Source organism: Petaurus breviceps, unplaced genomic scaffold, assembly GCF_028583685.1.
Source record: "Petaurus breviceps papuanus isolate PSGF00001 unplaced genomic scaffold, PetGlider_PUasm1.0 38, whole genome shotgun sequence".
Lineage (NCBI taxonomy): Eukaryota > Metazoa > Chordata > Mammalia > Diprotodontia > Petauridae > Petaurus > Petaurus breviceps.
Genome location: NW_027186304.1, coordinates 28,681,018 through 28,691,981, shown reverse-complemented (window position 1 = coordinate 28,691,981; position 10,964 = coordinate 28,681,018).

The following is a 10,964-nucleotide window of genomic DNA, read 5'->3' as shown; positions in this document are numbered from 1 at the left end:
TCACTCAATGACATCACAGGTGGCTCAGTGGATAGAGCGTTCAAGAATCAAGAATCAACATAGCATAATTTTTATAATCTAATTAAAGAGCAAACTGAGAAAAAAAAAGTCAGAAAAACTTATCTTCCTGAGTTCAAATCTGGCCTCAGACATTTGCTAGCTGTGTGGCCCTGATTGTTAGCCTTCTTTGCCTCAATTTCCTCATCTATAAAATGAGTCAGAGAAGTAAGTGGCAAACCACTCTAGTATCTTTACCAAGAAAACTCCAAATAGGGTTTTCTAACAAAGTTAAACATGACTGAAATGACTCAACAACAACAACCTGGAAAATATATTAAACAGCAACTTCATCTCATGAGATTTTTCCCAATGACATTGATATATCACTTAAATTTTTAATATATGCCAAGAAATGATATAGTATAAATGTTTTGAACTTGAATCTGAAAGTCAAATTGAACTAAAGAATTAAAGTGATCTTCATAAATGCCTTGATCTTCTCCAAATATAACATATTAAGCACTAAGCTGTAAGAAGAAAGTGGAAGCTTTGTTTCTTAAGAGGTTGACTGGCAAACTGAAGTAAAAACTTAATAGGATGAACAGATTTAATGCAACAATTATACTCCCAATCTTCACACACATATACACGTTTGTGTGTATATATACATATAAATATATGTTTGCCACAGTAAAATATACATAATACTCTATGATGTTAATGAAACACAACTCATCACCCCAGGGTAGTTATAGAAAGATTAATACCTCCTCATCACAAAAGAGGAAGATTGATATATATTCTCAAAATACATGATAAAGAGGTTAAAACTCAGAGAAATGCTTTTAAGAGGCTGCAGAATTTTGACATCTACTAGATACCTAGAAAGAGAAAACCAGGTGGCCAGAATTATTTACAAGAAGCTAGTCATCCTTTATAATGACAAATCCCTGAACTATTGATACAAACCAAAAATTGCCTTGAGAATTCAACAAATAAATTGTACCAGAAGTAGAGAGTCATTCCAAAAAAACTATTGACCACAACCACCTAGACACCAGATTTGATCCATAAAAATTTAAGACCAAAATTTTTCATAGTTATCACCAAACCAAGTCCATGTAATCTTCAAACTATAGGAAATGAGAGGGTTTTAAAATAGAGACTAGCGGAAGAAAATGAAACCACGTGGGAACAGGAAGAGACACACATCATTCCCATCATCCTGTCTGACAACGCAGTTGTCCCAGAGATACTTTCAAAATGAATCTGCAGAAGATTGAAAATTCAAATACAGAAAGTAATCATTTTATACATTGACTCAACAGTGAGCAGAACAGTAAATAAAAAAGAATAATGGAAAGATAGTGACTTTCCCTTGAGACTTTTCTATCTAAACCCCATTAAAAAGATGAGATGAACAAGGTAGCAATGGTGATGATGATGATGATGATGATGATGATGATGATGGTGATATTGATGATGATAAGAGCAATAATATTTACCTAAGGTCTGCAAAATTCTTTCCTCACTCCAACTCTATAATGGAGATTATGCAGGATTTATTCTCATTTTAAAAGTTAGGAATCTGAAACTCACAAAAGTTATTTGACTTGCACATCACCACCCAACCACTGTCAGAGCTAAAACCTGAACTCACTTCTCCTGATTGAAATTCATTGCTCATTTCTCTACAGTGTTGTCTGCAGATCTTGCCTTAGGGATCATGAAAATATTCTTCTTCTTTTAGCTTTCTTTTACTGAACCACAGAAATCTGTTCTCAGCTAATGCCTCACAGTAGCATTTGGTATTAGAAGGCAAAAAATCAAAGATGAGGTTTTGAAATCTATGCTTATCCTCAGGACACCTTCAAGACTACTGATTTGCGTTGAGGATACTGAAACATCTTGGTCTGCTATATGTACAAAGATGGAATGATCACTAAGGAAATAAGAAAAGAGAATCATTGGAACATTTAATGATCTGGACAGGAATGCCTACTCAAAAATAAAGGGATAAAATGATAGGATTTATTTCCCTATAATTAATCAGCCAATCAACAAGCATTTATTAAATGTCGACTACCTGTCAAGCACTGTACTAAATACCAGGGACTCAACAAGGAGCAATGGAACTCACATTCTATTGGAAGAAACAATGTGTATGTACATAATTACATATGAGAAATCAAATACAGGTAACCTTTGAGAGGGTTGTACTTGTAGCTGGCAGGACCAGGAAAGTCCTCACCATTGTTCAGAATACCATTTGAACATTTTCTCTCATCAAATGTTTCAAGAATTTTTTATGTCATTAAGAATGCTGGGGGGAGAGGGAGGAGAAGAGGATGTTGTGGTGAGAGCCATCTCAAGTGACAAAAGCAGAAATCTTTTTTTTTTTAATCATCCATTGCCAAGAGGTCACGGGCTTTACTCCTGAATGTTCCCGTTAGATTGACCTTGTGCCTCAAGCTATACCCTCCCCTTAAACCTAAATAGCTGTCTTCAATCAGCTAGTCAATTTCTATTAAGCATCTACTATGTGTCCAGCACTGTCTCAGAAAGAGTTGACATGCAGGGCTTCAGCTGTAATCAAAAAGACCTGACTGTCCCTCCTTTATTTTTCCCTCATGTACTCATTAGCTGTGCTACCCTGGGTAAATCCCTTAATCTCTAAAAATTGAGGATAATAATACCCTCTTTATAAGGTTGCTGAAGAATCAAATGAGATTACACACATGCACAAACACCATACATACATAAGTGCTTTGTAATCTTAAAGTTCTATATAAATGTTAGCTATTATTTATCAGGAAAGAGCTTGACAATAAAGGGTGAGTACATTTGGGAAGCCTTAGCCCTGTTCCTAAAATAACTTAAATCTCATATGCTACTGCTGAGGCAAAAGTACAATCTTTCTATAGAGAAAGTTAGAAATAAGAGAAAACACAGCATGAGAAGGGGCCATTATCCTTTATGTCTAATGGTATGATTCCTTTGGGTGTGTTTTTGACTGATATTGCTAATCGAAGAAATAGGAATACTTACCATGTTTACAGACAATCTAAAGTGAGGAGAGAAAGCTCACACATTAGATGACAGAGTCAAGATGCAATAACCTTGCCAGGCTGACTACAACATTTTGCCAAATAAAATAAGATCAAATCTAATTGGGATACGTGTAAAGTTTTACCTTGGTTTAAAAAAAAGCTTTAAAAAAATCTAGATTGGAATACACAACTGTTTGAATAAGATCATGCTCATGCAGAGAGAGGGTTAAGTATGCCACACACCTAGGAGGAACATTTATATTGGCCCTTCCCTTTTCCTTAAGGACAAGAGTCAATAGGACTGGGAGACCCTATTCTCTGTGCATGCTTGTGATATGTGAATGAACAACATGACATAGTATAATTACCATATCTTTCTTAGAAGAAAGCTAATGTAATCTTTGGAAGCATTGAGAAACTCTTCCCTAAAAATAAAAAAGTGATAATCCTTCCATACTTGTGCCTGGTCAAATCACATCTGGAATTTGTTCTTGAGTCATTTCAACTGTGTTTGACTCTTCATGACCTCATTGGGAGTTTTCTTGGCAAAGATAATGGAGTGGTTTACCATTTCCTCCTCCAGTTCATTTTATGGATGAGGAAACTGAGGCAACGGGGTTAAGTGATTTGCCTAGGGTCACACAGCTAGTAAGACTGAATTTGAACTCAAGTCTTCTTGACTCCAGGCCCAACATCCTATTCACTTTACCACCTTGCTGTCCCACATCTGAAACACTGTGCTCATTTCTGAGATGCCATGTTTTGGGAAGGACAAGCTTGAGAACATACAAAGGAGGTTCACCAGAATGGTAAAGATCCTCAAGCTATATAAAAATGAGGATCATTTGAAGGAATGAAAGTATGCTAGAGTATGGAAAACTTAGGCGGAGGGACAAGATAAATGTCTTCAAGTGTTACACGGGTTGCTATTAAAAAGAAGGATTAGAGGCGTGGCCAGGTAGCACAGCGAGTAAGAGCACCGGCTCCAGCGTCGGGATGACCTGGAGATTGAATCCCGGGCTCAGACACTTAGCACCCACCCAGAAACACCTGGCCGTGTAACCTTGAGCAAGTTACTTAACCCCAATTGCTTAGGGGCGGCCAGGTGGCTCAGCGAGTAAGAGCACCGGCTCCAGTGTCAGGATGACCTGGATCAAATCCGGGCTCAGATACTGAGCACCACACCCAGAAATAACTGGCCGTGTAACCTTGAGCAAGTTACTTAACCCCGATTGCTTTAAAAAAAAAAGAAGGATTAGATTTATTCTTCTTGATCCCAGAAGTAGAAGCAATACTTGGATATTGCAAAGAGGAAGACTTGGATTTGATATAAGAAAAAAAAAACTTCCTAACCATTAAAGTAATCCAGAAATGAAACCGGCTGCCTAGGCGCATTATAGGTCTTTCCTCACTGGAAGGCCTCAAGTATGGTCCAGTTGTCCACTAGTTAGGAATGTTGAGAAGGGGCTGGACTAGATAGATAGCCACAAAGAGATCTTGCAACTCGCATTATGATTCTGTGAAATAAATGAAATCCAAAGTCATGTAGAAAAACTCATCGTTTGGGGGCTCTTAATAAAAATGATAATATAATACATAAATCTATCTTATATTTCATAGTATTTTATAGATTGCACAGCATTTCATGTCAGTTTTCCTATTTGACCCTTATGAAATAATCATGATTGATTCTGTTTCATTTTCTTATTGATCCTATTTATGGTTAATTGATCTTGTTGTACTATAACTGCTTTTGTCCTATAATTGCTTAAGTCATGGGTTTCTGTGTCCAAACTTAATTCAGAGTACAGCTGGCCTATAATGGGTTAATTTTAGAAACCCAGTTCTCTTTGTACTCACCGACCTATTTCTGCCTCAAGGAATTTTGCTAACCTTGAGGAATTCGTGTGAACAAAAGGGAGTCAGGGCCTAATATCTTTACACTACCAAGTTATCCTTCAAAGATGTCTGATTTGCTGTCTGAAAAGTCTGGTCTACTATCTTGCAGGTGCTTTTAAACAATGAACAAGGGAAGTTAGAGGGAAGAAGAAAGGGGTTGTTGCTAGCCCCCACCACCAAGCTTCCAAATTATCATATTTTTTCCTGCCTCTCCACTATGCTATGATGTCACCTATCCTGTTCTGTCCTTTTTTCTCTCTTCCCCAAAACCCTATAAAAGAAAATTATCCCCCTCATTCAGGGTCTCAGCTTACTGAGGAAGTTGAGATTCTATCTATCGGTGGATTCATGGTTCACCATTAAAATGATCTTGCTCAAGAATTTTGTGCTTCACTTTACCTTATTTAAATTTATATTTATTGACAATCCTTTAAGTTATATAAGTTTCCCCATTCCACCACCTTTTTACACATAAGGAAACTAAGAGACAAAAAAGTGGAGTAACTTGTCCCAGGTGACACAATTACTAAGTGTAGGACTCCAGATTCTAGGCTTTAGGATGACTACAGGCCTACCACTCTTTTCATTTGGCCACACCAAATAACTTTTAAACAAGAGATATTTGTATGGACCAACTAAAGGTGAAGGGAACATCACTTGATTTTGGTTCTCTCTGGCAAGAAACATATTGTCAGATACTTAGAGGTAGTTAGTAGATACAGCTCTTTTTCCACTGACAGAATGAGCAATAAAGACAAAGCTTCCATCTTGTGCTCCAATGAATTCTGCTCTTGGCATGAGTCCCTGACTGAAAGGAAATGAAGTCATAATAGCTAATGTTGTAGCTTGGTATGCATTTTTTTTTTTTTGCTTTTTGAAGGGCAATTGGGGTTAAGTGACTTGCCCAAGACCACATGGCTAGTTTTTGTGTTGTTTCTGAGGCCGCATCTGAACCCAGGTCCTCCTGACTCCAGGGCTGGTGATCTATTCACTGCTCCACCTAGCCGCCCCTTGGTATGCATTTTAACAAAATTTTGTTGCTGTTGTTCAGATGTTCAGTCTTCAGGACTCCATGGGCCATAGCACACCTGGCCTTTCTATCCCCCACTATCTCTTGAAGTCTGTCCAAGTTCATGTTCATTGTTTTCATTATCTATCCATCTCATCCTCTGCCATCCCCTTTTTAAAAATTTAAATTCATTTATTTACTTTTAGTTTACAACATTCAGTTTCACAATCAAATTTTCTCGCCCTCCCTCTTCCTCCCCTTTCCCCCCATCCCATGGAGGCATGTAATCAAATACATATTCTACAAATACCTTCACCATTCTGGAGAACAATCTAGACCCATGCCCAAAGGGCTAAAAAAGTACCATCTCCTTTTCCTACTCCAAGGCTAGTCTAGCCAACATGCAAAAATGGATACAATTGTATGAAAACATTGCCCTTCTCGAGAAGAAAAAAATTTTAAAGAAATTCTTGGAATTCATTTTACCAGAGGTATAGTGAAAACCAGTTCTGCCTCATGCCCTCTTAAATATATTTGTATTGAAGTTGAAGTCTTAAGGTCAGTCAGTTGTCAGATACCAATAAAATGGCATACAAAAAAAAAAGAAAAAAATATGGTCTTTCCAAGTTGAATGTAAGCTCCTTGAGGGCAGGAATTGTTTCCTTTTTTTCCCTTTGTATCCCCAGTACCCTAGTACAGTGCCTTGTATATAATAAATGCCCACCCAATGGAGTGAGTGTTGAATTCCCAGGCAACTTTTAGGGAAACATCTGTTCTTTTTTGAAGGACTTTTAACTTTAGGACGATATAGCAAACCTTGGGTGGTCCATTAGTGTGCCCACCCCATGACCCTAAAGTGGAGGAAGTTACATCAAATATCTGTTTATTTAATAAGATTGACTTATGAGCCAGAAGGATTGACCCCCTCAGTGGACTTTTAAAATAGGAATGGCTCTACCTCTACCTTTCCCTTCCTTTGACTGTCCGATGTGGTAAGTAGTTCTCCTTCATGAGACTTCCTATGAAAGGATGGAGGAAAGGACACTTACTCTCTGTCTGCCTCGGTTTTCTTATTTGTAAAATGGGGATAATAATAACACCTAATTTCCAGAGTTGTCAGGATAAAATGAGGTACTATCTGAAAAGTGCTTTGCAAACCTTATGGAAATACTATACTGAATAAATTGAAGGATGAACAAGAGGACGAGAAGACTCAAAACCCTGCCATTCATTGAAAAGAACTGGGGATATTTAACTTGGAAGGAGGGGAGGGAAGGATACAATAAACACCTATTATATGCCAGAATCTGAGTAAAGTATTTTTACAGATATTATCTCAGTTGATCTTCACAAGCACCCTCCAAACATTATTGCTATTAAGCACGATGCTATGATGATCCATAGTTTACAGTGAGGAAACTAAGGTAGATAGAGGTCAAATGACTCGCCCAGAGTCACATAGCTTTTTGAGTGTCTGAGACCAGATTTGAAATCAGGACTTCCTGATTCCAGGTCCAAGATCATAGAACCACACAATCACAGAGAAGAAAAGACTTAGATGGAAAATGACTGTTACCTTCAAATACTTGAAGACTGATCCTAAGGAAATAGAATTAGACTGGCCCTGCTTGCTCCTGAAGAGCAAAATTAGGGGTAATAGGTAGATATTCCAAAAGAAATGGGCAGCTAGGTGGTACAGTGGATAGAACACTGAGCTTAGAATCAGGAAGACTCATCTTCATGAGTTCAAATCAAGCCTCAGACACTTACTAGCTTTATGATCCTGGGCAAGTAACTTAACCCTGTTTGCCTCAGTTTCCTCAGCTGTTAAATGAGCTGGAGAAGGAAATGGTCAACCACTCCAGTATCTTTTCCAAGAAAACTTCAAAGGGGTCACAGAATCAGACATGACCAAAAGAAATGCAATTAAAAAAGAAGTAGATTTTAACACAATATGCTGAAAATGGAATGAGTGGGCCCTTTGTCTCTTTAAGTCTTCAAAGGAAATAGTGGATAGTAATAACTTTAAAGTTTATAAAGTACTTTATTAATAATAATAACTGGCATTTATATGGCACTTTGAGGTTTGCAAATATCTTTACAAACATCTCATTTTATGCTCCCAACAACCCTGGGAGGTACATGTTATTATTATGTTGATTTTACAGATAAGGAGGTTAAGGCAGAAAGATTACAAGATTTGTAAATGTCTGAGGTTGGATTTGAACTAGGCCTACCTGACTCCAGCCCTGCACTCTATTCACTCACTATGTACCTAACTGCCCCGATCTCACCTGATTCTTACCACTACAATGTGAGATAAATACTATTGGCAGATGAGAAACTGAGGACCAGAGAAATTGAACAATTCAGCCATCATCACTGAGATAACATCATAGATGTGACTTGAACCCCAATCCCTCCTGAACTCTAATCCAACAAACTTTCTGCATAATACTATGGAGAGCTATGTGTTAGATATATTGAAGATGGGATTCATGCTTTGAGTAGGGATTTGGGTTACTTTGTATCTGAGGTCACTTATGTAGTTCTGAGAGGAGAAATATTTTTCTGCCATCATCAGCTATTCATACCTTAGCAGAAACAAAGAAATGAGAATAAATTTTGAGGAAATGAGAGAGCCTGAGCATCCTGCGAACTTGGAATGGGGAAAGAACAGAATGATAAGAAAAGACACATAAATAGGAGACCTAATTTGCCTAATTGACAATTTTCCAAGGGGCTATCTTTCATATATAAAGATAACACTTCTAAGGAGCAGAGTATGCCTCCCGTGAGGACCCCTGACCCTCATCCTGCCCTGCTCTACATCAACCATCCAACTATGCCCCAAAGGCCACCATTATTAGATGCCAACACCATTAGGCAGGTATTCACATCTCCTCAGCTTCTCTTTTTCTGAATCATCCCAAAGCAGAGTTTAAAGAGAGAGAAAAGGAAATAAAGAGGATGCAGAGGAATGGCCTGGGAAGGAAGAGAGATTAGCTCTCTTTCTCCCAGTCTTACCCCATTTGTTATAGTCTCCTGCTTAACGGTGCTGTTACCTAATAACATACTGACCTCCAACCCATCAGTGAGTTAGGGGGATGTCTACCCCAAGCATGTGAAAGCTTCCCCCTGTGGAATGGGTAGATAGGAACAATTTATTCCAATGGCATCTGAAGCAGGAACTGTGGAAGGTTTATATCTTGGTCGGACATCAGACACCAATGTCATCCACTGCATCCCATGCCAGTTGTCCCGACTTTTGTCTTGCCATTGACCTTTGGTGACTCTGGGAGAGAGAGTGAGGCTGATGATTTTTTGCAACTCTGCCTCACTTAAATCCAATTCTCAGACTCGTTAAGATTTGGCTGGGTGATGACATTGTTCCTCTTTGAAAGTGAAGAACAGACAACAACCAAACAACCATCCACTAGTTCCTGTAAGTTTCCCACAGGTCCCGACCCCTAGCTTGAGAAATTCTGGATTAACTGAAAAATAGAAAAATGGCTTCTCCACAACATACATTTTTAAAAAATCAACTAAGCAACTTTCCAGGAAATAAATGAAAACTATATCATTAAAAACTGTTCAAATTAACTATCTATAATTGGTGCTGATGCTCAGCAGACTATATTTACTCTTCACCTGCAGCAATTCATTGCTGCATTAGTACCAAGTTTAATAACTTGAGCCATTAGGAATCTTAGAGGAGGTACAATTATACTAGTCAGCAAGCCTGGCACTGTCACCATATTCCTAATTCACACATTTGGAATATTCAAAAATATTCTGATTTCAAACAAAAATATGGCCTATTATGCATTATGTGCTAAAATATGTTGTGCGGGTAACTTTGGCAGGAAGTCATCTGAGCATGTCAAACACATTCAGAAAAAGAACTTTACAAATATGAATACAAGTAGCACACAAATTAGAGATTAAGATATTCTGTTGTAATTAGGCTTATTCTCTCGCCTGATTTTAAAGGTTCGCAGAGGATAAGATCCTTATGATATGTCCTGGTTAACTCTCCAGGACGTCTGCTTTTCCTGGCATTGAAATCCTAAGAAGAGGAACATTTGGCTCATTTCCCTTCTCCCTGTCATAACCCTTAGTAGGAACTTATAATGAACAGCCATACCTTTGAACTCAATGCTCTTTTGATCCACGAGGATAATTCTGTTAGCCGCCCTTCACTTCTGCTTAGCCAAATCATATTTAGCAGTTATCTGATCCTCTTAAAAATCAATTCCTTCTTTCTTTTTAGCTGTTCTGGGTTGCTTGTCTTAAGCTCCTTAACTTGACTTAGAGTTTCCATGTGCATGGCAAATAGCCACTAACTCATTTCCTGGGCTTTTCATTGCATCATGGATCAGTCTCAACAAAGGACACAACATTGCAAGCCTGTCTCATTGCAAAACCTTTTCTGATGGAAAGTGGCCATGAACCAGCCCTACTCTCTACGGTGAAAAGGCACTTTGTTGGGGGATCATTTGAAGAATTCCTACCTTTAAAAGTAATGAATATGTAATATCTCTCTATTTTTTTATCAGTAATGGACCGGACACAATTGCTTTCTCCTTATAAGATTGTCATTGACCCTGCATATTCCTAAGGATGATTTATAATTGTCTCTTCTTATTAGTTATTCAGTGTTAAATGAAAGTGGGAGACATGAATATAATTTTCCCTAAGACAACATATTTCTAAACAGTCCTTGATGAAATTATTATGTTTTCTTTAGCTGGGAGGAGGGGAGAAGAAGAGTTAGAGATGTTTCAAACTCTGTTCATTGTCCTTACCTAATCCTTCAACCCCTGAGTTCTTTACTACGTCATTATCCTTTACATTGGTTCCACTTTCCTCCCTTAAGCATCATGGCCCCTTGGTGAACCAATTCAACTCCCCATTATCCCTTGCACATTTATCCTTTCTCCATTCTTACCATTCCATCCTGTCTTCTCCAAAGAAATTGCCCTCAGGGCAGCTAGGTGGCACAG